The sequence below is a fragment of the Podarcis vaucheri genome (assembly GCF_965113315.1).
Source record: "Podarcis vaucheri genome assembly, chromosome: 1".
Classification (NCBI taxonomy): domain Eukaryota; kingdom Metazoa; phylum Chordata; class Lepidosauria; order Squamata; family Lacertidae; genus Podarcis; species Podarcis vaucheri.
Genome location: NC_138759.1, coordinates 87,252,847 through 87,265,022, shown reverse-complemented (window position 1 = coordinate 87,265,022; position 12,176 = coordinate 87,252,847). Strand labels below are relative to the sequence as shown.

Here is a 12,176-nt window from a genome sequence, read left to right as displayed (position 1 = left end):
AGGCTTGTGGGGCGGCGTGCGTGCCCTGTGCTCCTCAGTGTGAGCCGGGGCAGGACACTCCACGGGGCCTCTGAAGAGCCTGCCTGCCTCCTCCCTCTCAGCCACCCTACAGCTGAGGGGGAGGCGGTGGGCAGACCGTTTGGGGCAGCGCAGAGCCTGTGGGCACCCAAGCCACTGTGTCACTCCCAGGAGAGACGCATGGCTCTGGCATGCTGCAGGCCCCGCAGTGAGTGCCACCCGCCATTTTGTCACCCCCCCCTCAGTAGTGACACCTGGGGCGGGTCCGCCACCACCGCTTCCTCCGCCCCTGCTTAAGACACTATGGTTTCAAGCAAATGAAAAAGAGAAGAGCACTGTAGATGAGAAATGGGGGCATCAAAAGGATAATTAAAGACTCAGGCCAGGGCTGTACCTGGCCATGGGGTGAATGCAGAAATTTACCACATGGTAAATGTGGGAAAGCCTCAGTGCTTGATAAAGTCCCCACTGTTTACCATGGCATTACAATATGTGGCATGAGGAAACAACAACAACAACAGTTTCCTTAATTCAGAAGACCAAAGTAAACCATAGTATAAAACTTCATACCACTTGGTGAGTGGGTTACCAATATCGAAACAGTGTGGAACAGTGAAGAGGAATGGAGATTATGAACTGTGCAAGGGAGGGCCCCACTCAGAGTGTCCTGCTGATCCTTCACTCCATTGCCCCCAAATGCGCTTGGCAGTCTTGACTCCCAGCACAGCAATTTGCTTCACCCTGTGCTCTCGCCAATTCATTCACCCCATTGCATGTGTGCCAATTCTGCAGCTACACTTCAGGCAGGCACATCCCTTGACAGGTGCAGAAGGGGACCAACGTGGCCAGACAGGGAGCACTGCTGGTACTTCCCTAGTTGTGTTCCCTAGTTGGCTGCATGTCCATCTCGACGGAGCTCCCTGTATGCAGACTTTATGGCAGGTGTGGGGAAACAATCAACCCTCCAGATGATTTTTTGGACTACAGTCCCCACCAGTCCTGGCCACTGGGTATGCTGGCTGGGGCTGATGGGAGTTGGACAGGGAACCTCCATGGCACTCCAGATATTGTTAGACTCCAACTCCCATCAGCCCCATGGTGAGGTGACAACACCTTGGAGGGAAAGGATTCTGGATTTTAGCCACAAAAGCAGGAGTTATAAACTCATGATCACTTGCTAGGGATTTTGATTGCCCCATGCCCCATAATTTCAGGCTAGTTGCAGTGTGAAGCTCACTCTCTTCTGATTCTGGTGGTAGAAAGTGATGGTGAACCATTCTCCCACCCACTCCCTCTGCCCTTGGTACTTGCAGAGGAAGATAGATGAGGCAAGAACAGGGATGCCCTCTGAACTACATGGGAAATTTCCAGTTCTCTTGAACTGGAGGAAGGAATAGGGGATGTAAGTGGATTTCCGTCATGAACAGCATATGATTTACTGCTGAACTATGACACCCATACCCAAGACCCATACCCTTCCTTTCTGAGATGACTGATATTTTTCAAAAGTCATGTATGCACACCAGGGGGACCCTGACCAGTGGCCAGTCCCCTGGTACATGTACAGATTATTTAAAAATTTATTCATCTTCTGCACTACCACTACACATGCTTGTTGAAACTGTAGAATGTGAAGCAGCCCTGCCAGGTCGATCTCTTGCCGTGCAGGATTTTCTTCCACTTCCCAAACCATTCTTGAGATTCTTCTGTATGGCTGCCCAGCTGGCTTTAATTTCCAAGCCACCAGGGCCCATGACGTGCCCCTGGGTCCCCTGCGGAAAGCCGCTTTTCCCGATGTTTCCTGCCGAGCTGACTCTGAGAGCTGCCTGTGCTGTTAACCAGGCATGGAAATTCTGGCACCATCATCTGGGAGCTGGTGTGACAATAAATCTTATCAGCAGAAGCACATCCTCTCCCGGAGAGATAGGCCCTGCTCCGCACACCCCGCAACACAAGTCTTGCATCTGCACAATGTCACCGTGAAGGATTTTGCAGATAACACCACGGCTGGGTAGGAGATGGATTCTCTACCAGCGCCCAGAAGTGCGATAGGAGATGAGGCCTTTTGTCTAGGTCTTCCCTCTTCCTTAAATCTGCGATGCAGCCAGGCTATTAGCAGGGGGATGGGACAGTGGAAAAATTAGTTTAGGAAAGCTACAAAGACACAAAAAAGACAAAGGCAAGTCCCCGCTCCACAGCAAGCCCCCAGAGAGCCCTGGTTCCAAACGCATAAGAAGTAAGGCTGTTGCAGGTTACTGACTTGTATCTTGCAGTGTCTGAATCTCTTTAACAAAGGGTAAAGCAATAGACTAGCTTTCTTTTTTGTGTGATAGCAGAGAGAGGCTGGGCAAACTCGGGGGTCTATAAACTACTACATGGGGGGGGGCAGCTGAGAGGGAAGGAGTCCCAAATTCCCAGTGTATGCAGATGATCATGTTTGGTGTAACATGAGTCAGAGAGTACAGAAGTCAAGTCGTTTATGTCACAAAACCTAGCTCATGCATTTATTGGGACAGCCTCAGAGTATATATAACATACCTTGACTCAGTGGCGTAGCGTGGGTTGTCAGCACCCGGGGCAAGGCAAGTAATTTGCGCCCCCTAACCCGTGGATTTGCGCCCCCTAAGCCTAACCCCCAGATGTTGCGCCCGGTGCGGCCGGCCCCCCCTGCACCCCCCACGCTACGCCACTGCCTTGACTGCGTGATGAGGTTGGGCTGTGTATATTTCCTAATGCTGTAATCGCTGCTTAGAAAAGCAGAACTGGGGCTCAGGATTTTTATTTTTATTTTAGGCAAGGTACTAGTCCTTACAGTTGTGAAAATAGGCTTGTAAATGTTTCTTGCTAGAGAAGTCAGCCCAGCCCCATTCACACAACCCACACCGCCCTCTTGAGTTGGGTGGATTGGAGCACCCATGTGTTTTCTGCACCACCAGTAAGCATAAGGAGTGCTTGTGCTTTTCCCTTCCACAGCAAACGGGAGAACTCGGGCGTCTCTGGCTTAGATGTAGGCATAAAGTGTGTGTGTTTCTTTGCTAAATAGAGGCATGCAATATTTGTGCGTGTGTGTGTCCCTCCCCAGCACGAAGCGCCTGTGCCAGCGATAAGCGTGCCGAGGGCGCTGCTTTGGCCTGGCAGGCGTCCGCTGCCCCAGGCAGGTCTTAGCCGAGTTTAGTTTTATACACTTGCTCGCGCGCGCGGCCGGCGCGGTCCTGGGAGCGGTAATGAGATGGAGGCAGCAGAAGGACGGTGCGATAAGGCAGCCAGCTCTGCCCCAGCAGATTAAATGCTGGGATTAAGCAGGCGGTGCCAGCGCGGCTGGCGTTTTATCTCCGCAGCGCTCTCCCCTCTCATTCTCCCGCTTGATAGCGAACATTTTCAGAGCTGTCAAGAGAAGAAATTGCTTGTTAACCCTTTGAGGGCCGATCTTAGCCCCGGAGCGGGGAGTGCAGGGGGTGGGTGGGGAGAGACTCCTGTTCTTAGCTGTCCAGGGAAGTGACTAGAGCCCTGCAGGCTGGTCCTTTCCGCGCCGCCGCCCCCCCCCCAGCCCCTGTCCCGTTATTTGCCTTAGCTGGAGGGAATCGGTCCTTTTCCCCCTCCCCCCCCCATGCAACCATCCAATTCAGGGCTGCAGTAGCAGCACCAATATAATTGTGACCTTTTGAACAGAGCAGCCTAGGAGAAGCTGGTGTGCATCTCTGGAGACTCCAAACAGTAGCATCTTGTGCAACGCTCCCCCCCTTCAAGAGAGAAAAGAAGCTTCTTTTTTCTTTACTCATGTGTCATACCAGCCCACCCCCTCCAGTCCTCCTAGATCAGAAAGAATGGTAATTATGGCCAAAGCTTTCATGGACAAGGAGGACCCACTTCGTGCATGGTTTGTATTGCAAAGACATACCTTTTTGCCTAGGCTTCCCCTGACCCATGGGGTGGGACCCTCTTTTATTTGTTTGAATTCTCAGGATTCCCATTTCTATTTGTTTGTATACACAATGACTACTGCTTTACTGGATTTTGTTGTATCTTTGTTTTAATGATATTGTCTGTTGGCTTTATGTTGTACACTACTGCAAGATTTTTTTTAAAAATACTAAGCAGCTTATAAGTGTATTATAGAAAAGAAATAAAGTGTTAGTAGATACATTTCTACATGGCAATGGGGCCCTGAGGCCATAAAACACATGAGTTATAGTATGCAATATTTGTATGCAAAGCTGAAAGGCAGGCTAGCGCCACACACACACACACACACACACACACACACCGCAGCAAGCCATTACTACTGTCCCTCTAGTCTAGATTTGGTACCATTCATGCAATTAGCACTTTTGTGAATGTCTCCTTTAGAGTACTGTAAATAGCAGGATTTGGATTGGGACTGCAGAGCGGAGCAAATGGTTATCTCTCCCCTCCCCCTCCCCCCCAGTATTCTGATTTGGATCAGAGGGACACACCTTCTATTTACTCCTTTAAAAAACAATTCACAAGGTTACTAATTGCTTGAAGGGTGTCCCACCCACTGGATCATGAGCACCTTGTCTTGATGTCAGTTCTGTTCAGGGAAAGGGAACATCTTCTTTTCTCTTGAGTAGATGGTCCACACCCCATTCTCCAGGTAGCTGTTCAGAGATGACCATGATCAAAACCCTTATCTGGTGCTCTTTAAGGCACTTCCTGTCAAGCTCTTTTCCCGCCCCTGTGGGCTATCCTGATCACTGCTGCTTGTTCCTTGCACTTTAATTGGCTTCCCAGTTTGATTCTTCATCTACTGCTGCTCCTTGCCAGGCAGAACCAGGTTACCCTATCCTGTTACCTGAGAGCCAGCAACCAATCCTCTCGGGAGCCACACTTTTTTGAGCATACCACTAGCTATTCCATCTGAATCTTCTCCTGTGACTTTCCCCATCTCTCTTATGGATCATTTTACCTGGCTCCATTCTCTTCACAGACTCTGCCGAGGAGAGACATTTGTCAAAGGCTTTGTTGAGAGTCCCAATAAATTCCTGTTCCCCTCTGTGCAGAAATCATTCTCCTCAGCTAAGGAGGGCATTGTTCTTTTCTTACTGGGAGCAGAAACTCCTGCATCGTGCCAGGCTCAGTTGCTGTTCCTGATCTTGGTGAGGAAAGTGTTGGTGGCTGCCTTTGTGCTTCTCCACGCTTTCTTTCTCCAAGATGCTTCTCTGTCTGAATTTGCCCCTGTTGTCCCTGTGGAGTGGGGTAGGAGGGAAGAAGTCGGGGAATTGTATGAATATTAGGGTAAATCTCTATAGCAGATGTCTATGGTCCCACCTATCAAAATTGTGTTGGGAAGACATTGCTTGGCTCTCTCTTTGCTTTCTAAAATGGGCCAGAAGTCTTAAGACCATATCCCTATTGTAAACAAATGGGTTAAAAACAACAACACTACCCAAGATTATCTCCCTCCTTTATCACTGCACATTTCCCCATAAGGCTTGGGGCCCAGTTACCAGTAGTCAGGTGGGAGCAACATAAAGAAAGCCCTGCTGGACCAGCCGGTTGCTCATCTAGTCCAGCATCCTGTTCTCTCAGGGCCAACCATATGCCAATGAGAAGCACCATCTCTTCAAAGAGGAAAGTGAGACTTTGCTAAATTTCTGAAATCCTGACCTTAGATATGAAGGTGCAGGGCTGGTGCCAAGTGTTGGCCATCCAACCTCTGCTTAAAAACCTCCAAAGAAGAAGACTCTACCGCCTCTCATGGGACTCTGTTCCACTGCTGAACAGCTCTTACTGTCAGAAAGTTTTGCCGAATGTCTCCTCTTTTTCAGGCTAAACATACCCAGCTCCTTCAAGCGCGCCTCATAAGGCTTAGTTTCCAGACCCTTTATCATATTGGTTGCCCTCCTTTGCACATATTCCAGCTTGTCAACATCCTTCTTAAATTGTGGTGCCCAGAATTGGACAGTTTTCCAAGTGTGGTCTGACTAAGGCAGAATAGAGTAGTAGTATTACTTCCCTTGATCTGTTGATGCAGCCTAGAATTGCATTAGCTTTTTTTTGCTGCTGAATCACACTGTTGTCTCATGTTAAGCTTGTGGTCCACCAAGACCCCTAAATCCTTTTCACGTGTACTACTAGTAAGCCAGGTGTCCCCCATCCTATATTTGTGCATCTGATTCTTCCTGCCTAAGTGCAGTACATTACATTTGTTCCTGTTGAAATTCATTTTGTTAGCTTGTATCCAGTTCTCCAATCTGTTAAGGTCATTTCAAATTCTGATTCTGTCTTCTGTGGCATTAGCTACACCTCCCAGTTTGGTGTCATCTGCAAATTTGATTAGCATCCCCTCAATACCTTCATTCAAGTCAGTTATAAAGACGTTAAACGACAACGGGCCCAGGACAGAAGCTTGTGGCACCCCACTTGTCACTTTTTTCCAGGATGACGAGTAATCATTAATGAGTAGTTTTTGGGTTTGGTCAGTCAACCAGCTACAAATCCACCTAACAGTTACCTCGTTCAACCCACATTTTACCAGCTTCCTCACAGGAATATCATGGGGGACTTTGTCAAAAGCCTTTCTGAAATCAAGATACACTATGTCCACAGCATTTCCCTGATCCACCAAGTTTGTAATTTCATCAAAAAAAGAAAAAAAGAAATCAGATTGGTCTGACATGACTTATTTTTGAGAAACCCATGCTGGGTCTTAGTAATCACAGCATCCTTTTCTAAATGCTCATAGACCACCTGTTGAATTATCTGTTCTAGGACCTTCCCTGGTATCGATGTCAAGCTCACTGGTCGGTAGTTATCTGGGTCTTCCTTTTTCCCCTTTTTGAAGATGGGGACAACATTTACCTGCCTCCAGTCCGTAGGGACCTCACCTGTTCTCCGATTTGCTGCCTCTGTGTCAAGCTCATCCGCATTTTAGCCATTAACAACATGCTTTGTGGGTCAGTAGTAGCTTCTCTTTAGCACACTGCCATCAAATGTGCTATGATTTCTCCTGGAAAACAAAGAGGAGGGCTAACTGGTAGGCCCAGAGATGTAGAAGGGAGCTGCTGCATGTGAATTCCTTAAGCAAAGAATGACAAAGAAAACTGGTCTCAGGAGAAGAAAGAGAGCTGGCACCGTGCTGTGTAAACAGTGATGAAGGGGGGACCAAAGAGATTCAGACCCCAGCTGCAGAATCTTGATTTCTTCCTTATCCCCCTACCCTGGCAAGCACATAAGAAACAAGGTTTAGTTCTTTGAAGAAGAAATGCTGGTGCTCCAAGGAGCCAAGAAGCCATGCTTTCTGACCAGGGAAGCCCTGCTTCCCATTGCCAGGTGCACTGCAGCTGTCTCAGCTCTACTTTCTTAGTCATGAGGGGAAGAGTTCCATAGTGTAATACTAAATGTTCCAAGTGCAGGAGCTCATCACAACAGCTCCCAAAGAGAGATGCGGGCAGGTAAATTGATCAGTTCACACAGATGCGTACACCAGAGAACAGCAGTACATAGCATAATATCCAATTCCTTAGGATGAGCATGACGGCTATGCATAGTTTCCAAGGAGTAAGATGTACTTTGCTTTTTATTTGCATAGGTTCAACCTGTTGAATACATTGAGCTGTATCAAAAGACCATCATCGAGCTGAAAGGCAATCTTGAACTTTTAAATGGAAATGCAAACGATCTTGGAAAGAACTGTTGCCATTTAAACTGCTAGCTTGAAGTAAGAACTCCATCAAAGGAGAGGAAAGAAGTCTCCAACTCTGCTTCATTCTCCAAGGGTTCATCCACGCTTCTGCTTGTCCTGCCACTTTCTCCCAAGGAAACCTGCTCTTTACCGCTGAGTCAAAGCAAACGTCAATCAGGTTTTCTGGGGATTGACATTTGCTCCGATTCAGTGGTAAAGAAGTGGAGCAAACAGAAAGCTGCTCAGACCCCTGCCTTGAAAGCATGGAACAAGTGGCAAACCTCTCGGACTCATGATTTTTAGGCACGGGAAAAGCAAAGTGTGGATGAGTCCTTTATGCTGATTTGTCACAAACTTGAAATAGTTGTTATCACCTCACTCATTTGATGACATCACCACACTTGTTCTGAAAAAAGTTCCAGAAATGTACTATGGAAGGCCCATTCTTGGGGGCACTTTTTTGTTGTTGCTCAGGACTAGCATCCAAAACAAGTTGAATCTCTACTCATCTTCAGCCATGCTTCCTAAGTGCTCTGCTTCCTAAATGCATGTATACTTTATTTTGCCAAGAATGTATCTTTGAATCAAATTAAATTAATTGTGTGCAACTCAGCAGGGTGGCTAAGGAGGATTAATTAGCGTTATATCGCTGGGGTACAAATTTCTTGGGATTAAGAGACAATTGCCCCAGGCTTTCATCCAAGGCTAGGCAGTGGTCCTGTTGCTCAGGCACAAAAGCCAGTAAAAGTGTTAACAAGCCCTAAAATAAATTTCATGCAAAATTTATGTAAAAAGAGTGTGACTTGGGCTCCATAGTAACATAGTTCAGAAAATTAGGCAGGGTCTGCCATCCTATCCAGCCACAGCCTCTCTGCCCAGCAGAAGTTGAACCAAAACACCATGGAACAAGAGTCCTTTATGTCATCGGACTGCAGGGTTTTTAATGGGGGGAAGGGGGTGCGTGAATGGCTACAGAGAGAGGATGAAGGCCAGCTGAAACTACCACTGATACAGATACCTGAATACTCTCTTTGACAATCTGGTGTGCATGAGGATGGAAAAAATCCCCCCCAACAGGTGAGGAGGCTCTGAAAGGGAGCAGGGAGAAGCTTTGATCAACACCACAGGTCCTCATTTAACCTTTTATTTTGTACACCATCAGTTCTAAAAAAACCACCCTTGACTTTTGGCCATCCAAATGGACTGAACACCAGTCCCTTCACTCCCTAATACCCCGTTTTCCAGCTGTCCTCTCAGAGTTGCTGTTCTCTATAACACAATGCCACCAGCATTGGAACGTCAGGCATAGGAGATCTCTTTTTTCCTTTTAACTATAACTCCAAGATCTATTAACCAGAACCATGTGCAAAAGATATACTCAAAGAATTAAAAGAGTTCTGAGCCCAGGAATTTGCAGTGAAGAACTGAACTGAGTTCACCATTTTTCCGTACAGAAAGCCATTCCTGGAACACCTTCACCAGCATACAAAATTTTCTAACTGGGGGGCAGGTGGGGCAGGTGTCATTTTGCTGCTGCCGATTTTAAACAATTGGGATTCAGATACTCTCAGAGACCTTCCTTCCATTAGATCATGATCTACCTTCTGCCCACACCTAGCGTGCAGCTAAACAAGCCAGGCAGATCGTAAACATGCTTACTCTCAGGTAGGTGGAAGACTTCTAACCCCCCTTACTATTTGCTAGGGGGGTGAGATTGCCAAATAATGTGTGATTTATTGTGGTGGAGCTCATATGTGAGATAGGAAGGTTAAACCCCATGTACCATGGTGCCTATACTGATTGTGTTCTCCCACAGTTGTTTTTTTAATAACTCCTCTTCTCCAAAAACAGATAACACTCATCTAATTCAACTCTTTTCTCTCTCCATATTGCAAATGGTGGTAAGTTAGGGTTGAAACTTGAGTGATTTCCCCAAGTTCACCCACTGAGCTGAAATCTGAACCAGGGACCCTCCAACTCACGTATTATCCTCTCAGCCACTACAATATTATGCTCTCAGTCATTTCTTCTGCAGAATTAGTCCCATTCCACCCTCTCATTACTCCCAACCTTTCCATGCTGTCTCAATCACTTTTCTTCCACACTTCATGCACAAAGAGTTTCCCGCACTGCAGGGATTTCTGGTTCATGAATCTCAATGGGATGTCTTCTGTCCTGGTGGCAGGATGATAGGCATGGTAAGGGCTCCTAGTTCAGATCTTTGCCAATGCAGGGGTTTGGGGGGTGAGGTGGGGTGGGGGAGAGGATAATATTTAATAGTAGGGCATGGGTGCCATCTGGTTTGGTTCTCTGGTGCCGGTAATGGACACAGTGTTATGGGTAAATCAGGGATCAGGAGGCATACTGGAGGGATGGGGTCTTTTTTGGAAACAGCTCTGGGAGCCACAATCTTAAATTGTGACTATGCTCATACAAGCTTGTTTTAGGAAAGGCTTGCTTTAGACCCCAAATGACAAGGCTGTTCACTCTGCCCCTTAATCACATCCAATGCTTCTAACAGAAAACCTAGCCTGCCTTCCAAACCTTGCACATGCCTGGCCCTTCAGAACCAAGCAGTACGAACCAGTGACCACTGCAAGAGTGACACCCTTCCTATTGGTGTTGAGCCACTCTTGCCTTGTTTGGGACCTGCCTGCCAGGGGCTCACCAGTGCAGAACAGTCAGCTCCAGATCAAGCAATGGGAAGCACTCTCTGTAGCAACAGCCTGCCATGTTACAAATGGCTCAGTGGAGCAAATTCGTCTGCAGTGGAGCTGCAACCACTGGTACAAGTTAACTGAAACCAGGAACAAGCAGCAGAGGAATGTGTCCTGTATGTTGTAGTCAGCCATGGCTATGGTGGCATCCCTAAGAAATGGCAAAGGCCAGAGAGTGGACTGAGAGAAATGGTGAAGTGGGTGACCCTACAAGGCAGCTGCTGGTGGTAGAAGAGAACAGGAGGTCTGGAGATCCAAGGCAAAGGCAGGAGCAGAGCCAATTCCAGCTCAGGGTCTGAAGTAGGCTGTTTGGTCTGGCAGCTGATTAAAAGCAGCAGGGGCCCGTGGATGAGAGGCTGTTGTGCCACAAGTGTAAGAGGCATGCAGTATGCAGGGGCAAGATGAAATTCAAGTTGTCTGGGAAGGGGCTCAGGACAAGGAGGGAAAGGGAGGGGGAAGGCAAGTGAGAGGGAGGGAAGGAGGTATCAGAAGTGAAATCCTATCCCACTGGGTCAGAAAATTGCTGCAAAATCAGGCTTGAAATGAATTGAAATTGCTGAATCCAAACGGATCTAATATCCCAAGCCAACAGCAATGGGATGCTGGTATCTGCGCTGTGTTTCCCTCATGGAGCAAACAGGTGGAGGATGTCGGTATGCATGTTGGTGTACATTCTGGAGGAGGGGAGTTGCAGCTGGGAAGGAGGGGAGACTTCAAGGGGAGGGGGAGAGGAAGACTGAAACTGTGGAGATCCATGGACTGCAACAAAGGGCATTTGATGAATATGATTTGTGTGTGTGTGTGTGTGTGTGTGTGTGTGTGTGTGTGTGAGAGAGAGAGAGAGAGAGAGAGAGAGAGAGAGAGGTGCATATGGGACAGTCGGACAAAGCTCTTGACAGCTAGGAGCTCCATCTCTGCTGGACACTGACTTTGCTGAGGGAGCTGATGTCCAGGCCGTGCCCCTGCTCTGACTTTGCCACTTACACAAGTTGAAACTTCTGCTAGTGTCCCCGTCTCCCTGGGCCGTCTCCCTTGGCAACGGGCACTTGTGTGACTCTGGCTCAGCACTCTCACTTAGCAGGCACGGCTTCTGATTTCCACAGCTGCTTTCATGGATGCTGCGTGCGCTTCCTCTTCAGCCCCCAATCTCTGTGCGGCACCCGTAGACAGGAAACCACACGTTCCTGGTGCCTAGAGAACCTTTGGGGCCCTGGGATAACCGGGTCAGAGGTGGTTTTAGGGTAGCACGACCAGTTTGGCTTCACTGGGCACCAGAGCTGCATGTGGTGCCGCAACAATGCTGTAGAACAGAGTGCGAGTGGCAAAGGCTGCCACTGTAAACCAAGAGCCCAAAGTCCACCGCTGACCCACAAATTCTCCCTGTGTTAACCTGCCTTTGGGAATAGGATGCAACACAATATGTAGGGAGGCCTATTTGGCTGCTTTAGGCTCTTTCTCCAGTGTGAAGCGTTGTAGGCCATGCCGTTCGGTTGATGAGTTTGGTAGCCAAGTGGTAGTGAAGATGGTTGGAAGATGACTTGGAGAGAGAGGAGATCATGCAGTGAGAACTGGCAGCGAGGCCGCAGAAATACTGGCATGCCAGTGTGGTAGGAAAGACTTTTCCTGAACATCCAGGGACTGGACAAGTGGCACAGCAGCTGTAACAAAATCCTGGAAGAAACATGAACAGGTTCCAGCTTTCAGGGCTGCCAATTGAGCTAATTTGCCATGAGCTCATTTCCATGTAGGCTGGCCAGTATCTGTGCCAGGGCTGCAGGTGATCCAAGTTATGAAGA

General features: G+C 48.1%; 2 protein-coding genes across 9 annotated transcripts in view; one reads left to right on the top strand and one right to left on the bottom strand.

Moving 5' to 3' along the window:
• The window catches only part of ASIC4 (acid sensing ion channel subunit family member 4), a 210,948-nt gene that overhangs the window by 154,769 nt on the left and 44,003 nt on the right, over window positions 1-12,176 (top strand). The gene's annotated exons all lie outside the window — the stretch shown is intronic.
• Window positions 3,080-12,176, bottom strand: part of OBSL1 (obscurin like cytoskeletal adaptor 1) — a 185,314-nt gene continuing 176,217 nt past the window's right edge. For all 6 annotated transcript variants that reach the window (XR_014223231.1, XR_014223232.1, XR_014223233.1 and 3 more), the window contains one exon: window positions 3,080-3,092. The gene's annotated coding sequence lies outside the window, so the exon portion shown is untranslated. The remainder of the gene's footprint in view (window positions 3,093-12,176) is intronic.